This window comes from Hylaeus anthracinus, unplaced genomic scaffold (genome assembly GCF_026225885.1).
Source record: "Hylaeus anthracinus isolate JK02 unplaced genomic scaffold, UHH_iyHylAnth1.0_haploid 11994, whole genome shotgun sequence".
Lineage (NCBI taxonomy): Eukaryota > Metazoa > Arthropoda > Insecta > Hymenoptera > Colletidae > Hylaeus > Hylaeus anthracinus.
In genome coordinates this window covers 12933041-12947562 of record NW_026534341.1, presented here as the reverse complement: position 1 = coordinate 12947562, position 14522 = coordinate 12933041, and the positions used below count along the sequence as shown (strand labels likewise).

At 34.7% G+C, this 14522-nt stretch overlaps 1 protein-coding gene across 3 annotated transcripts in view; it reads left to right on the top strand.

Moving 5' to 3' along the window:
• The window catches only part of LOC128888525 (myelin regulatory factor-like protein), a 93619-nt gene that overhangs the window by 1493 nt on the left and 77604 nt on the right, over positions 1-14522 (top strand). The gene's annotated exons all lie outside the window — the stretch shown is intronic.

Below are 14522 nucleotides of genomic sequence, written 5' to 3'. Positions count from 1 at the left end.
ACAAGACAATTTCTGTGTTTGAGATTTACAGAATTACTCTTTGTCATGTTTGTTTCACTTAATTCGTAGTTATTGTTTTTATCGTTGGAACTTTTGGAACATTGATGGCTGGTTAGGGGAGATGGGGGGCAGAGCGTCATAGACATACAGTGAGTGTAGAGTGTATTCGTTTGTAGTTGTAGATTGTAATGTAACGTACACCGATCAATTTCCCAAAAAACTTTTGTCCGAAACTGTAGTTTTCTTAATTTCCTTTTTTATAATCAATGATATTTTGCATATTCTCGGAAATCTCTAAGACAGATATAGTCCAAACAACATTTACTAGTTAATAGAATTTGTGAAATTAACGAAAAAATGCGAAAAATGGGTAAAAATATAGAAGCAATATGTACAGTGGGTATAGAAAGTCTCCGTACATCGATTAATTTTTACTCTCTATTCTTGGAAATTTCTAGAATAGATACAGGACAACAAAAATTGGCTACTTATATAAGTTGCGAAATTATCAAGAAAAAACTCTAAATCGATAGAAATATAGAAGCAATAAGTATTCGTCCAATTGTTAAATTTTTAAAACTTCATAAACAAACAACGAACTTTACGTTAATTTATAAATATAATTAATACTTCGTAGGATTTCTTTTTGATTTTATAATTACTGCAACTCTTCTAGGCTTCTTCCACTACTCTGTTACAGCATTTTTTAAGACTTCTTTACTAGAAATTTGATGTTTTCTAATTTGTACGGAGCAATGAACTGATGTGTTTATGTTACAAAACTCTACTGTAAATGGTTCGTCATAAGAACCGTACGAACGCTTATTTCTTCTATACTTTTACCCACTTTTCGCATTTTTTTGTTAATTTTGCAAATTATATAAACTAGTAATTGTTGCTTGGTCTATATCTACTCTAGAGATTTCCGAGAATATATAGAATGCCATTAAATATAAAAATAAAATTAATGAACTACAATTTCACACAAAACTTTTTGGAAAATTGATCGATGTACGAATACATTCTACACTCACTGTATTTGTATGATTCTCATGAAGAACCATTTATAGCAGAGTTTGTAACGTAAACACATTAGTTTATTGCTCCGTACGAATTAGAAAATATCAAATTTTCAGTAAAGTACTTTTAAAAATGGCTGTAGTAGAGGAATGGAAAAAGATCCCACTTCGAATAACTAATAATTTAGTTAATTTAACGCTTAGAAGAGTTGCAATAATTATAAAATCGAAAGGAAATCCCATGAAGGAAGTATTATATACTTATAAATTAATGTAAATTTCTTTTTTTTTTAACGAAGTCTTAAAAATTAAACAGTAGTGCGAATACTTATTGCTTCAACATTTCCATCGATTAATTGTTCTTTTCTTGTGAATTTCGCAACTTACATAAATAGCTATTTTTTTTGTAATCTATCCATTCTAGAGATTTCCGAGAATATGTCATTGTTTGTAAAAAATAAGTTAATAAGCTACAATTTTACATACTTTTTTTTGGAAATTGATCAGTGTACGAATACTTTCTACACCCACTGTATATTGTATACATATTGAATTGCTTCTACGATATAGAAGGAATGCGTGTGGCAGAGTTAAAGAATTTTGTAAGATATATGTTTTACAATATCTAGTATAATATTGTAATTAAAATTTATTCACTAATGCGAGATTTTTCCAGGTATTTATTTTAACCAAAAGTATTTTTTACATGATACTTCATGTTCAATAAGTAAACGATTAAACGAATACAAACAATCATGAATTAAATTAGATAAACGTGACAAAAAGTCGTCACTAAATCTCAGACAATGAAATCAACGTTTCAGTTAACGTTTCTCAATCGGAGAACTAAAAATAGTTGCTAAAAACTTTATTGTCGTCGGTAGAATGAACATAAATCCACTATTTAATTTCTGAGAAGTAGCATCATCCACCTTCATTATATTTAAAGTCTATCTAATTTTTTGTACAGTTTCGTTACAATTTTTTGTACTTACAACGTATTCGTTAGTTTTTATTCTGTCTAATGATAGAACAAACCAAAGTTTATTAGACTTTTTGCGCTAACGTCTCGGTAAAGCGCAGTTTACTATCTAAATAAAGTAGTAAAAACAATCATTAGATCGTGTGTATTATTCCTGAATTACTTGTATGAATAACATTCAATTACATATGTCCTCTATTCGTTTTCTCGTTTGATAAATTGTTCGACTTCAAAACGCATTTTGTTTTAGGTTTCACAAACGTGTAGCGGATCGCTGAGCATTACTCTGCTCCACTTTGACCTTCCCGTTTGCGCAGTCCACTCTTTTTCCAATGGAATGTTCTCCGGTGTAATGAGCGAATTGAATCGAGGATAGAAAATGGTCGAGCGGTCGTTAAAGTTACGGAACTGAAAAAAACACGGCGTTCCCCGTTTTCGCTTCCGGTATTCACGATCATTTCTTGTCATTTCTATTGGCGCTGTCACGTGAGTGGTTCAGCAAATCGGGTAGCATTCTTCTGGGAAAAAAATATTTCAGTTGTAACACTCGAAACAGTTGGAGAATCTTTTTATGAAGCGATTCAATACAACAGATTCCCTCGATCAAATTAAATTTTGTATTGGGCCTCCTAGAGTAGAATTAAATAGTTGTCTTTCAAAAATCTCGACTGAACTCGAATGGTTTGTCAGGATTTATTTAATACTGTTTAATACGAGATCATTTTTGTTGTAGTCAAAATGAGAAAATCTTTAATAAATTTAGGTTTATCAGGTAAAACTATTTTATTGCAAATATAAAACATAATAAAACTTCTTGCTGTTTTATAATGACATAATAATGCTTTCGATAGTAGCGCATGGTACCACAGTAATATCTTCACTGAATGTCTAATGTATATCTATATGCTGGAAATGATCAAGTATTGAATGCAGTACTGAGTCATAATCATTTAAGTTGATGATGCTCCTTCCTCAAACTATTTGAAGCAGCATGTGTATTCAAAGACGCTAATGTAGCTACAGTTTTCTTAAACTTCGTTAAAAGAAGTGAATGATTTATCGACAATGGTGAAGCTGTAAATATAGAACTTTAAATATAGCATGATTTCTTTTTTCAATAACCCTACAATGGAGACAGTTTAAGTTTGTTTGCTTTCTGTTGTCGCAGGCTACTGCGACAGTCGGCGATTCAATAGATTGTCGTCACGTTGGCGGGATCATTCATAAATTTTTTTCCGAATCGGGGGGAACGCCTTCATAATGCAAAATTTTTAGCTCGCTCTGATTGGTCTCTAAAGGAGAGCCGTGTGCCTACGTGGATACATTTACCCTACTTTTGCCTTGACTGTGCACCTCCCCTCCATACTCGCGGAAAAACCGCCTTCGCATACCTGTTACATGTTTGGTTCAATGCATCGTGCTGCATCATTTCTCGCCATTATTAGGTTGCAACTATCCAGATCGCGGCTGTATCTTATAACTATTTATCTCCGTATGAAGAGAATGCGTAGAAAAAACTTACTTCTGTCGGGTCTAATTTTTAACATTTGGTTTATCGATACTAGGAGTTATGTAAGTAACGATACATAAATTTACATGGAATCGATTTTATGCACGGATGAATTATTATAGATCCTGGTAATGCGCGTGTAAAATTATTTCACACGTTTACTTTGACGTTTGAATAATATCTTATTTGCCGTGCGTTTTAGAAAATAGATATTTCAAGTAGAACACCTTAACAATAAAGAAATTACTAAATAAGATTTTATTCTTAGAATGAAATTAGTATTTAAATTATTCGAAAATACTCTAACAAGTATTAAGATTGTGTAAAATCAATTCGCGGACTTTAAACTAACGTTTGATGTGATAATGTGGTCACATACTTGTTTCGATTTACTTGTTACGAGCAAATTAATATGCTCGTTAATTTTGAATTACATTTAAATAACTTTAAAGTAATTCGAAGAGGATACTAACCACAAATACACAGGTTTATTTCCGAATCTTATATGCATACAAAAGTTATTATAAGATAGAAGGAATCCAAACTAATTATATCTTATCTAATTAAATTTAACGCGCGGTTCAACGTGTGTCATATCTCGTAAATGCCATAAATCTGATTTTTATTCCACGTTTATATCCCTCTCGCGATAAGAAGAAGCTTCATACGTTTACTGTTCCGTGTCTACTATGTACTTAACACAAAATTGAGAATTAGCTCATATGTAAATCAATTTTTTCTATCCATGCAGAAATACTTTTACGGCTGAACAAGTTTATACCAGGGGCAACTGGATCTCATACACGAATTAAGATTCGACAGACCTTGCATTTAATACAAATTACATTTGTTATTTCATGTTCGTAGTGATGTTGGTGTCAAGATAGGTTCAGTTTGATATGACTGTCGTGTGTTTTGGGACATTCATGTTTTGGAAAATTTTACGAAGTCACGGAGTCTGTGTAAACATTGATTCATTCTCGATACACGCGTGGAATTGTTTCGTAGTATTTACCAGAGTCAATTTCAGCCACTGTGCAGAAGTAATACTTGGAATATTTGTCGTCCCCATCTGTGTTTGCACCTTTTTCTGAATACTCGCGCCTCGAGCTGGTCTCCAGCTCCAGCGCCGGGTGCATTCACCTGCAACGAGTGCACTGTAGCATTCTTTATCTGGGTCGGAGGTTGCAGTGTAATGCCAGGTACTCTCCGTTTAGCTTGATCTTTCCGTGCACGCTTTAGAGGAATGTACACATTCGCGACTTCTTCATCCTATTATTACGGATTATTTTATCGCGGTTAAATGCGATTAAGCACTTCGAGCGGACTTAAGTCAGATCGAGCCACGTTTCCCTGTGCTTGTTGTTATGATACTCGAACTAATTATTACGCGTAGGAATTAATTCTATGCCCTCATATTCGATCATATTTCATTCTACTTTTAGCAGAAATATTTACTTTCTGTTGTGTTAAAGCATCTTCTTATTTTAGGAAGAACTCCTATCTTATGATAGGACTAAATCAGGTCACTTAATTTTTCAGACATTAAATATTAACGAATTATTTAGTGTGTGTAATTTCAGCTCCTTTTAAAATAAATTAAAATCCTAAATTAAAGTCCTATTTCAATGCTTCATTAAAATATCCTGTTTAAAATATTTCTGATTCGCTGTATAATTTTATATTTTACACGATAGAGATTATACGATTGAAAACGTGGCTGTAGAATGTATTCGTACACCGATCAATTTCTCAAAAAACTTTTGTGTGAAATTGTAGTTACTTAACTTCTTTTTTTATAATCAATGATATTTTACATATTCTCGGAAGTCTCTAGGATAGGTATAGCCCAAACAACATTTACTAGTTAATATAATTTGTGAAATTAACAAAAAAAAAATGCGAAAAGTAGGTAAAAATATAGAACCAATAAGTATTTGTACGACGAACCATTCAGAGTAGAGTTTGTAACGTAAACACATTAGTTTATTGCTCCGTGTAAATTAGGAAACATCAAATTTCCAGGAAAGTACTTTTAAATAGTTGTGCGAATACATATTGCTGCAACATTTCCATCGATTAATTGTTTTTTTCTTGTTAATTTCGCAACTTACATAAATAGCTATTTTTTTTTTTGTAATCTATATATTCTAGAAATTTCGGAGCATACGTAGAATGTCATTGTTTATAAAAAATAAGTTAATAAATTACAATTTTGCACAATTTTTTTTGGAAATTGATCGGTGTACGAATACTTTCTACACCCACCCTACTTTATACAGTTAATTTGCATATTTGTCGTACAAAATACAAATAAAAATATTCTAACATATATGTTTATGAAATAAAAAATGATCTCGGCGAAAGCATTTGATCTTTCTTACACGCATGATCGCCTCAATTTGGCACACGCCCACGTAATCAGCCTCTTAAATCCAATGAATTATTAAAATTGCTCGACAGTGTCCACATTCTCCTTAACCTTGGACTGACCTTTCGTTCGCCTTACGGTAGTTGCGTGTCAAGAAAGAGTCTAAATTCAATGCAGGCTAATAGATGGCACTTTTCGTAGGCTCTGCTTGGCTGTGGGCGTGATTAAGGCGGCGTACAAATATTCTGACCAATAGGGCCTGCATTCCTTCCAGGATAGATTTTTTAATTTTCCAAGAATGCACATTTAGCAAGCAGTTGAAGTGCCGCTGAATTTGTCGATCACTGCTTTCGTATCGTAACAAATCGACGTTCAATTGCATCGTTCAATAAATGACCATCCTATTATAATTAGCCAAAGTTTTGAAAGAAAATTACGGTTTCACGCTGGCACGATTATCATCCAGAGGCGGATAGAATCCCTAGGTAGATATTAGCGCAATTCGTCGGTCTTTGCCAACAATTCCACTGTTCTCTCTTCGCTAATGGGCCGACAGTGAAAGTCGGTGCGGTGAACGTGCTTTTCCGTTTATTTGAAATTAACGGCTCGATACTCCAGCGTAACCTGCGCAGTGCGCACCGGCGGACAGTTCCATTCACTTTTGATCATCGCCAGTCATCAACATTTCATTCTGATCGCATTTCTTTCCGATCCAGCCGGTTTTTCTCCTAGCCGTTCCGAAAAAAAACATTTCCTGCTTTAACAAATTTTAGTAGAGAAGACAGAGAACAGGTTTATTCAGCTTTTTTTATGTGAAGTTCACTTTAAGATTCATTTAAACTATTTCACGAAATTTTATCAGTGAAGCCAACAAATAAGGTAGATCGAATTTATATTTTCCCGCTTCTGGAATCAAATGTCTCCAAATATTGGCGCGATAGACCGTATTGAATATGGCGAAACGTTACTGACGCGCTTCTTCCCGCCTTAACCAAAAATGTGTCATACGATTGCGAACGTACTGAACGTTGGAAACGTTGTTTCCAAATGGTATATTCTCTTCTCAAATTACTCGACGAGTTTTCATTGCGACTACTGAATAACTCAAATATCAAACAAAGTTCTTTTTCTTGAGATCTCAGCAGTCAAACAGACGACTAAGATTTATTTTACGTACATTTATTTGATCGTTATTAAATTAGTTGTAAAAATACCAGAAATGTAAATCTCACTAGGTCACGAGAATGTAACTGGTCCTTGGTCATGTTGTAAAAATTAATTGGATACGAACTTGCAATATCTGAACTCTCTCGATAAACATTCAATTAAGTAAGTAACCAGTTGGTTTACTTTTATACCAATTTTAGTGGCTAAAACGTGAATACTCCTAGCGAAGAGAAGGGGCGAAATTGCATTCCCACTGGGCGGCCTACTACATATAGAGCCTCTCATTTTACATGTACACGTAAAATTAACGTTGCATGCGTTTCGACACGTGATCTTACTTCACGTGACATTAACATGGGGAATGTACATATTTTAACTACTGTCCCTTATTTCAAATATCCTTACCCATTTGTTATTTATTTTCACACGTTTTCACATTGCCAGTTACACGTGTATTTTAGTAGCGTACACGTGGATTTTAGTTGAGGGACAGAATCGTGGGCTCGCACGAAGTCGTTGACGTCGATTTTTCTCGCGAATCGACGATCCATCCCAGTCAACGACGCCCGTGAAAGCTAAGCTGAGAGTAGCATCGCGTTAAAACGTCGCTTAACGAAATTAGTACGGTGGCGTTAAATATAGCTGCGTACTTTCCTCGTTGCTAATTAATTCTCCGCGCTAAATTATGCAAGCTCTCCCGACTCTTGCGCGATCGCGAATTCGAACGAGCGGGCAGTGGAACAGATTTATCAATATTCTAATCGGGCACATAATTTTAGTTGCTAAAAAAAAAATGTATTACGTACATAATAATACGAATACGAATCGAGCGGTAAAATTGTTGGGAATAGAATTGATTGTTAGACATTTAAATAATATCAAACAATTCAAACAATTCAACGTTCATGGATTGAATTATTGAAACAAGAATACTTTTCATCTATCTTGATTTGTATATATTTATACATCGTTGAGGAATGTTTATATTCGTTAAATCAATTGTTAAAAAATATCAGTGTATATGAGACGATGAAACAAAACTTTCTTATATTTACAGTTTATTCATAGGACGCTTAGTTTCGAAAATAAAAATATAAAAGTTAGAAGTTCGTTGGAAAAATTGAATTTCTGAAAAAAGCTCTTCTAAGGCTCCAATTTTTATCTCTGAAACTAAACGTCCTGTGAATAAACCGTAAATACAGAAAATTTTCGTTTTGTCATTTTCTATAAGGTAATATTTTTTTAAAATTCGATTGTTCGACTGTTGGTTTTTTTTTTTTTTTAAGACAACAACGTGTTTCGAAGATTTTCTCCGATTATCGAGAATTATGTCGTATACGAGGAGGTATTCGCGATTTCTTCTCTGGAAAATTACAAGGCCTCCCCTGCTCTATGGATTCTGTGTACAGAGTCAAAAGAGCGGTTTTCCTGATTTGGACGTCGCTTATCAGCAGTCCGCGCAGAACAGCGTAACGACGCAAAACGAGCGTTAATGGCAACGTGCTTGTACACGTGCACACGTACAGTACTTACGTGAACGCATCTACGCGACAACACGTGTGCAAGCGTCATTCACTGTGTAGAAAGACAGGCGGTTCGCTGCGACGCGATCTCGTTCGAGCGTTTCAAAACATACAATTTTTCAAGTTTCTCGGTACGCACGTTATGGAAATGTCGTCACCGATTGCGCTGAATAAATAATCGGGAACCTTTTGACTTCAGGTGGAAGCGAACGTGGCCGACTTGGATTGCCGCATGCACCGAAGTTTCTGATTTCTCGACAATTTTTCGCCACGCTAGAAATGAGAATTCAAATTAAACTCCCCGCGAATCGTAATCTGATAGACTAATTACACACATAGGAAAAGGGAAAGGCAAACGGCGGATGGGTCGTTATAATCTAGCATTACGATTTCTAGATTGTGCAATAGACACACAATGATTATTACTTTAAATCTATGTATATTAACCTTGAATTATTAATATTATATTATAGATAATTTGTTGAATGGGGGAAAAAGTGGGTTAACAGCATTGAATTACCGAAGTTTGTATAAGAATTGCTCGAATTTTGTTGAGAAATCTCAAAGAATATTGTTAAATTAATTCTTCTGGAATAAGTCAATGCTTTAATTTGACGTTCAATTGGATTCAGTAACGATATTGTAATTAAGGATTTAGGTGTATTGTTGCACTGAATGAAATAAATAATTGTATAAAAGATTGATGAGATGCGTTAAACATTTCTTTCGTGCTAATGAATATTAAATACTGCGATACCCTTTGTACTCGCTGATATTCTATCTTTAAAGTAAATACACCCTTTCTCGAAACCATTATCATGTTTCCCTTATACAATGGACAAAACCAATTGCAATTAGACAACAAAAAAAGAGAAATCTCTGTTTCATCTCCTGAAAGACTTCTTTTTGTTCGTCGAAAAATTTCTGGAACAATACATTTATCTGTACCGAGATTAATCACGGTCGGTCCAGCAAAAACTTCGATTAACTTTCAAGCTATCGTACTTTCGCTTCTCTTTCGAGTTTCATTGGCTTTTTTTTCTTTCGTCGTTAAAAAGAACCAGCGAGGCTAGGCGGACATCGGCGTACACATTGTATTGAAAATGTTTTACCAGAAGCTATAACTGTAAACTGGCTGCTAAACGCGTGAGTAAATACCAGCCTCTTTCGATTTTGTGTAACGCTTCTCCGATGCTAAGTCATCCAAGTCTATTTGTTTGACTGTAGACGGAAATCCTTGAAGGTATTGAGAAAAAAGGAACCTTCGGTGATGTTACCGTGTGCGCACGTATATTTGCTGCTTTAAAGAATATGGAAAATTTTTGTCAAATTATTGTATACATACAATTTACGTTGTACGTTGCTCGAATATTCTCAAACTATATTCAAACGTGGGTTAAAAATTCTGACATTATGTCGCTTTTTATTCGACACTTTTGTGATGTCCATCTTGTGAGCTGAAATTGAAATTTTTTATTCTGAATTCTGCCAAAGGAAATGAGATGCGAAAGAAGCAGAATGATAACTGAAGTAGTATTCAAACTATCGTGTATTTAAAATGTTATATTCGAGATTTAAGTTCAAGTAGTACAGCTCCTTCATTGGACTCAGCTAGACCAGCTGTGATCTATTTCATGGAGTGCATTTTATTTAGTAAATATATATTATTGTGAAATTAATAGTATTTATACCTCCTGCATCTTTATTATGATTTACAGTGGGTGTAGTAAGTATTCGCACGCTGGTCAGTTAAAACAAAAAATTCGGCAATTGTAATTCATTAACTTCTTTTTTATAAACAATGACATTTTACATATTCTTGGAAATCTCTACAATAGATGCAGTATAACAAACAATTAGTTATTTATATAAGTTGCAAAATTAACAAGAGAAAACAATAAATGGATAGAATATAGAAGCAATAAGTATTCGAACAAATGTTAAATTTTCAAAACTTCGTTAAAAAAGAAACATGAAATTTACATTAATTTACATTAATTTACATTAATTTATAAATAATTAATACTTGGTAGTATTTCATTTTGATTTTATAATTGCTGCAACTCTTATATTATATTCTAACAACTATGAATATTTATTGTTTCCATGTTTCTACCAATTTTTCGTATTTTCTTGTTAATTTCGCAAATTATATAAACTAATAACTGTTGTTTCGACTATATCTGTTCTGGAGATTTCCGAGAATATGTAGAATATCAGTGATTATAAAAATAGAAATTAATAAACTACAATTTCACAAAAGTTTTTTAGGAAATTGATCAGTGTACGAATACATTCTACACCCACTGTATAGTATCATTATCTAATATGTCTGGTAAAATTTGAATTGGAGGATAGGCAAGAGGATCAGACACACGATCGACGATACATGCATGAAACTATCGATCGATTATAATCGAATATCCTCCTACGGTTCCGTTCTTCCGCGGATGAGCGCATCTGTCGCTCCAGTTTCACCTTCGTCGAATTTGTCTATAAATAGGAACGAATGATAGGTAAGCCGTACCGGTAGCACTAGTTTATTATACTCCATATAGTAATGGCGGCCATAAATTGCAACAAACGGTGTCGTGACGAGAGGCAATTTACTACTTACTACTTGCGCCCTTGCGTCTCTGCGAACGCGACAACTTTCGTTTCGATGCTCTTCCTAAAATTAACACCGACGATCCAAGTTTTTCAAATCAAATTTGAAGGAGAAACTTCTCTATTCTCTCATTTTTTGAAATTTGGTCTGGGTCTCCAGCGATCTACACTTCAAAGAAAAGGATACCACTCGACCCTAATTACTATTTTCACCGTATGGAACATGACAAAACAGCAGTTTTAGCAGCTTTATGATAATTAAAACAAGGATAAAGTGTATTTTAAATCCGTATCATTTTCGTTGAAGAAACAAAATACATAACGCCCTCTCATATCAAGTACCGATACTGCAATATTTTTTACGCATGTACGAACCGTGTGAACCAACTAATCTAGTGGTAAATCAGGTTTAAATCCCTGACATCCGGTGAGGGTTAATAACACGTCACGCGAAACACGCGTATGCATTAATTCTACGATTATCTTTTCGAAATCGACTCAAGAAACTTTCCAGAGTGAAAGTGGACTCGGCGACAATTTGAAAAATATTTTCGTCGACAGGATCACGTTCGCCACTGAATCGAAGGTTCCGTGGCCTCTCATCGTTACTTTCCGGATTTTATATCCACGTGAAGTTCCATCGATCGTAAGGTAGAAGTTTATTTTCGCCGACGGACGCACGTCAGCGACAATAAAACCGTTCGATCCGAAGCGGAGCTTATCGACGATCGCCGGACTTCAAGGATGAGTTATGGGGACTTGGTCGTACGACATGGCCGTCTAGGAAAGCACAGCGCAAGCTGGAGGTCGCTCCGTACCACCCACAAAAGCACATTGGTCGATGGAAAGCTCCGCGGATCCGCCTTTCGGTGAAAAGCTCGGGCATGCGTCGCTCTGGGGCCACTGTCGACGTGGAACAACCTATTGGCTACCTCATTATTGGCTTTTTTTTTCCCCCGTTTCAGGCTACTTTTCTGCCATGCTATCCGCGAGCATGAACAACTACGGATATAAATAACGACGAGACACGAACGAGTATTTTGTCAGTCGACAAGTGCAATCTTCTCTTGTATTATAAATATGCTCCACTTGCATTCGATGCCGGAGAAGGTAGGAAATTTCTAAATTCGTTCAGAAATTAGATGGATAAAGATGGTGAAATGTTGGACACTCGAAGATGGGGTCGTAGAAGCGATATCAGTCACGAGGTTGTGTGTGTCCAACTAGTATAGGGTGTAAAACGAAAATTTCCTCTAACTCGACAATTTACTATATAATGTTCCATCTAATGCTATGAAAAAAGAAAACGAGGATATTTAAATCTGTCCGTTCACTTTTAGAAGTAATTACTTGTCAATCCTTTTCACCACTAGGTTTGGGTCCTCTTCTTTGAGGTAGGAAGTTATTACATAATTAATGGTTTTATTATCTTCCTTTTTCATGAAAATAAAATTGAAAGAGTAAGTTCTAAATGGTATATACAATGACTCCTAATCATTATTACAATGTACACCTGACTATAATTCAGTTTATACATTTCTTCTTGTGTGATATCTTAAAATGTATATTCTGTTCGACAGGAATGTAAATTTTATTTACAATATCGAATTTGGAACGCAATAAACATGGTCATATGGTAACAAACATAATGAATAAAGTACTATGGTGTCCAAATACTTAGAACAACTATTAGGTTGTCCCGAAAGTTTCTTTCGCGAGTTGCATTCAATTATTTTATGTGGTCGTATTTATATAGATAGACGATCTAATTTCATAGATATTCATGTTGTAACAGTAATGGAGCAAAATGAATCATGCACAATTTAGTAAGCTAACATAAAACATAAAATATTGTGCATGTATTACTTATTAATAAAGCGAAAGAAACTTTTGGGACAACCTGATACATACAGTGAGTGTAGAATGTATTCGTACATCGATCAATTTCCCAAAAAATCTTGTGTGAAATTGTAGTTTCTTAACTTCTTTTTTGTAATCAATGGTATGTTACATATTGTCGGAAGTCTCTAAAATAGATATAGTCCAAACAATATTTACTAGTTAATGTAATTTGGGAAATTAACAAAAAAGTGCGAAAAGTGGGTAAAAGTATAGAAGAAGAAATAAGCGTTCGTACGGTTCTTATGACGAACTATTTACAGTAGAGTTTTGTAACATAAACACATCAGTTCATTGCTTCGTACAAATTAGAAAACATCAAATTTCTAGTAAAGAAGTCTTAAAAAATGCTGTAACAGAGTAGTGGAAGAAGCCTAGGAGAGTTGCAGTAATTATAAAATCAAAAAGAAATCTCACGAAGTATTAATTATATTTATAAATTAATGTAAACTTCGTTGTTTGTTTATAAAGTTTTAAAAATTTAACAATTGTACGAATACTTATTGCTTCTATATTTCTATCGATTTAGAGTTTTTTCTTGATAATTTCGCAACTTATATAAGTTGCCAATTTTTGTTGTTCTGTATCTATTCTAGAAATTTCCAAGAATAGGGAGAATATGATTGTTTATAGAAAAAGAAGTTAATCAATTATACTTTCACGTAGTTTTTGGGAAATTAATCGATGTACGAATACTTTCTACACCCACTGTATATACAAAATGAAACATACAGTGAATAACCGACGAAACAATTTCGTCTCACGTTGCATCATTACGAAATCCTCGAAAATTCCCCATTGCAAATTCGTCGTGCGAGGTATCGTGCTTCCCTCCGACACACAAAAAAAAAGGACGATGCGCAAAAATGCCGGGCTCCCGTGCACACGTTCGTTCGCGAAACTCATTCCAAGTCCCCGACCTGAATCCACGCAAAAACTTCAGTTATTTGTCCGACGGAAGTCGATGTAGAACAACGCCGTTGATGATATCCTTGTTTTTGCAACAGCCGCGACACGTGCACTTTATTCGCATACGTATGGAAATAGAGAGACCACGCGGCATTATGTCCGTCGCGATTACAGAGATTTTGACACCTGAGCTTTGTTTACGCGTGTAGGGTCGTTGAACACGCACGAATGCATGCACGCGAGCAAACGCTTCGCAACTACTCGGGACTCGTTGAATAGAGTATATTAGATTGCATCATTGCAGTTGAATATGGGAATTTTAAATGCCTAAGCCTGGAAGACACCAGCGCCTTGGTCGCTTAGAAAAATTTCGTACCGTGGACTTGTAACTGGAACAAATGTTAAAGTTCGATGAAAACAATATCCGTTTCGCAGGCAAGCTAGTGTTGTTGGTATGGATCCAATCTTACTGGTAAGATCTTACCAGTAAGTAATCTTACTGGCTAGTGTTGGTGGTAGATAATTATCGGTAATG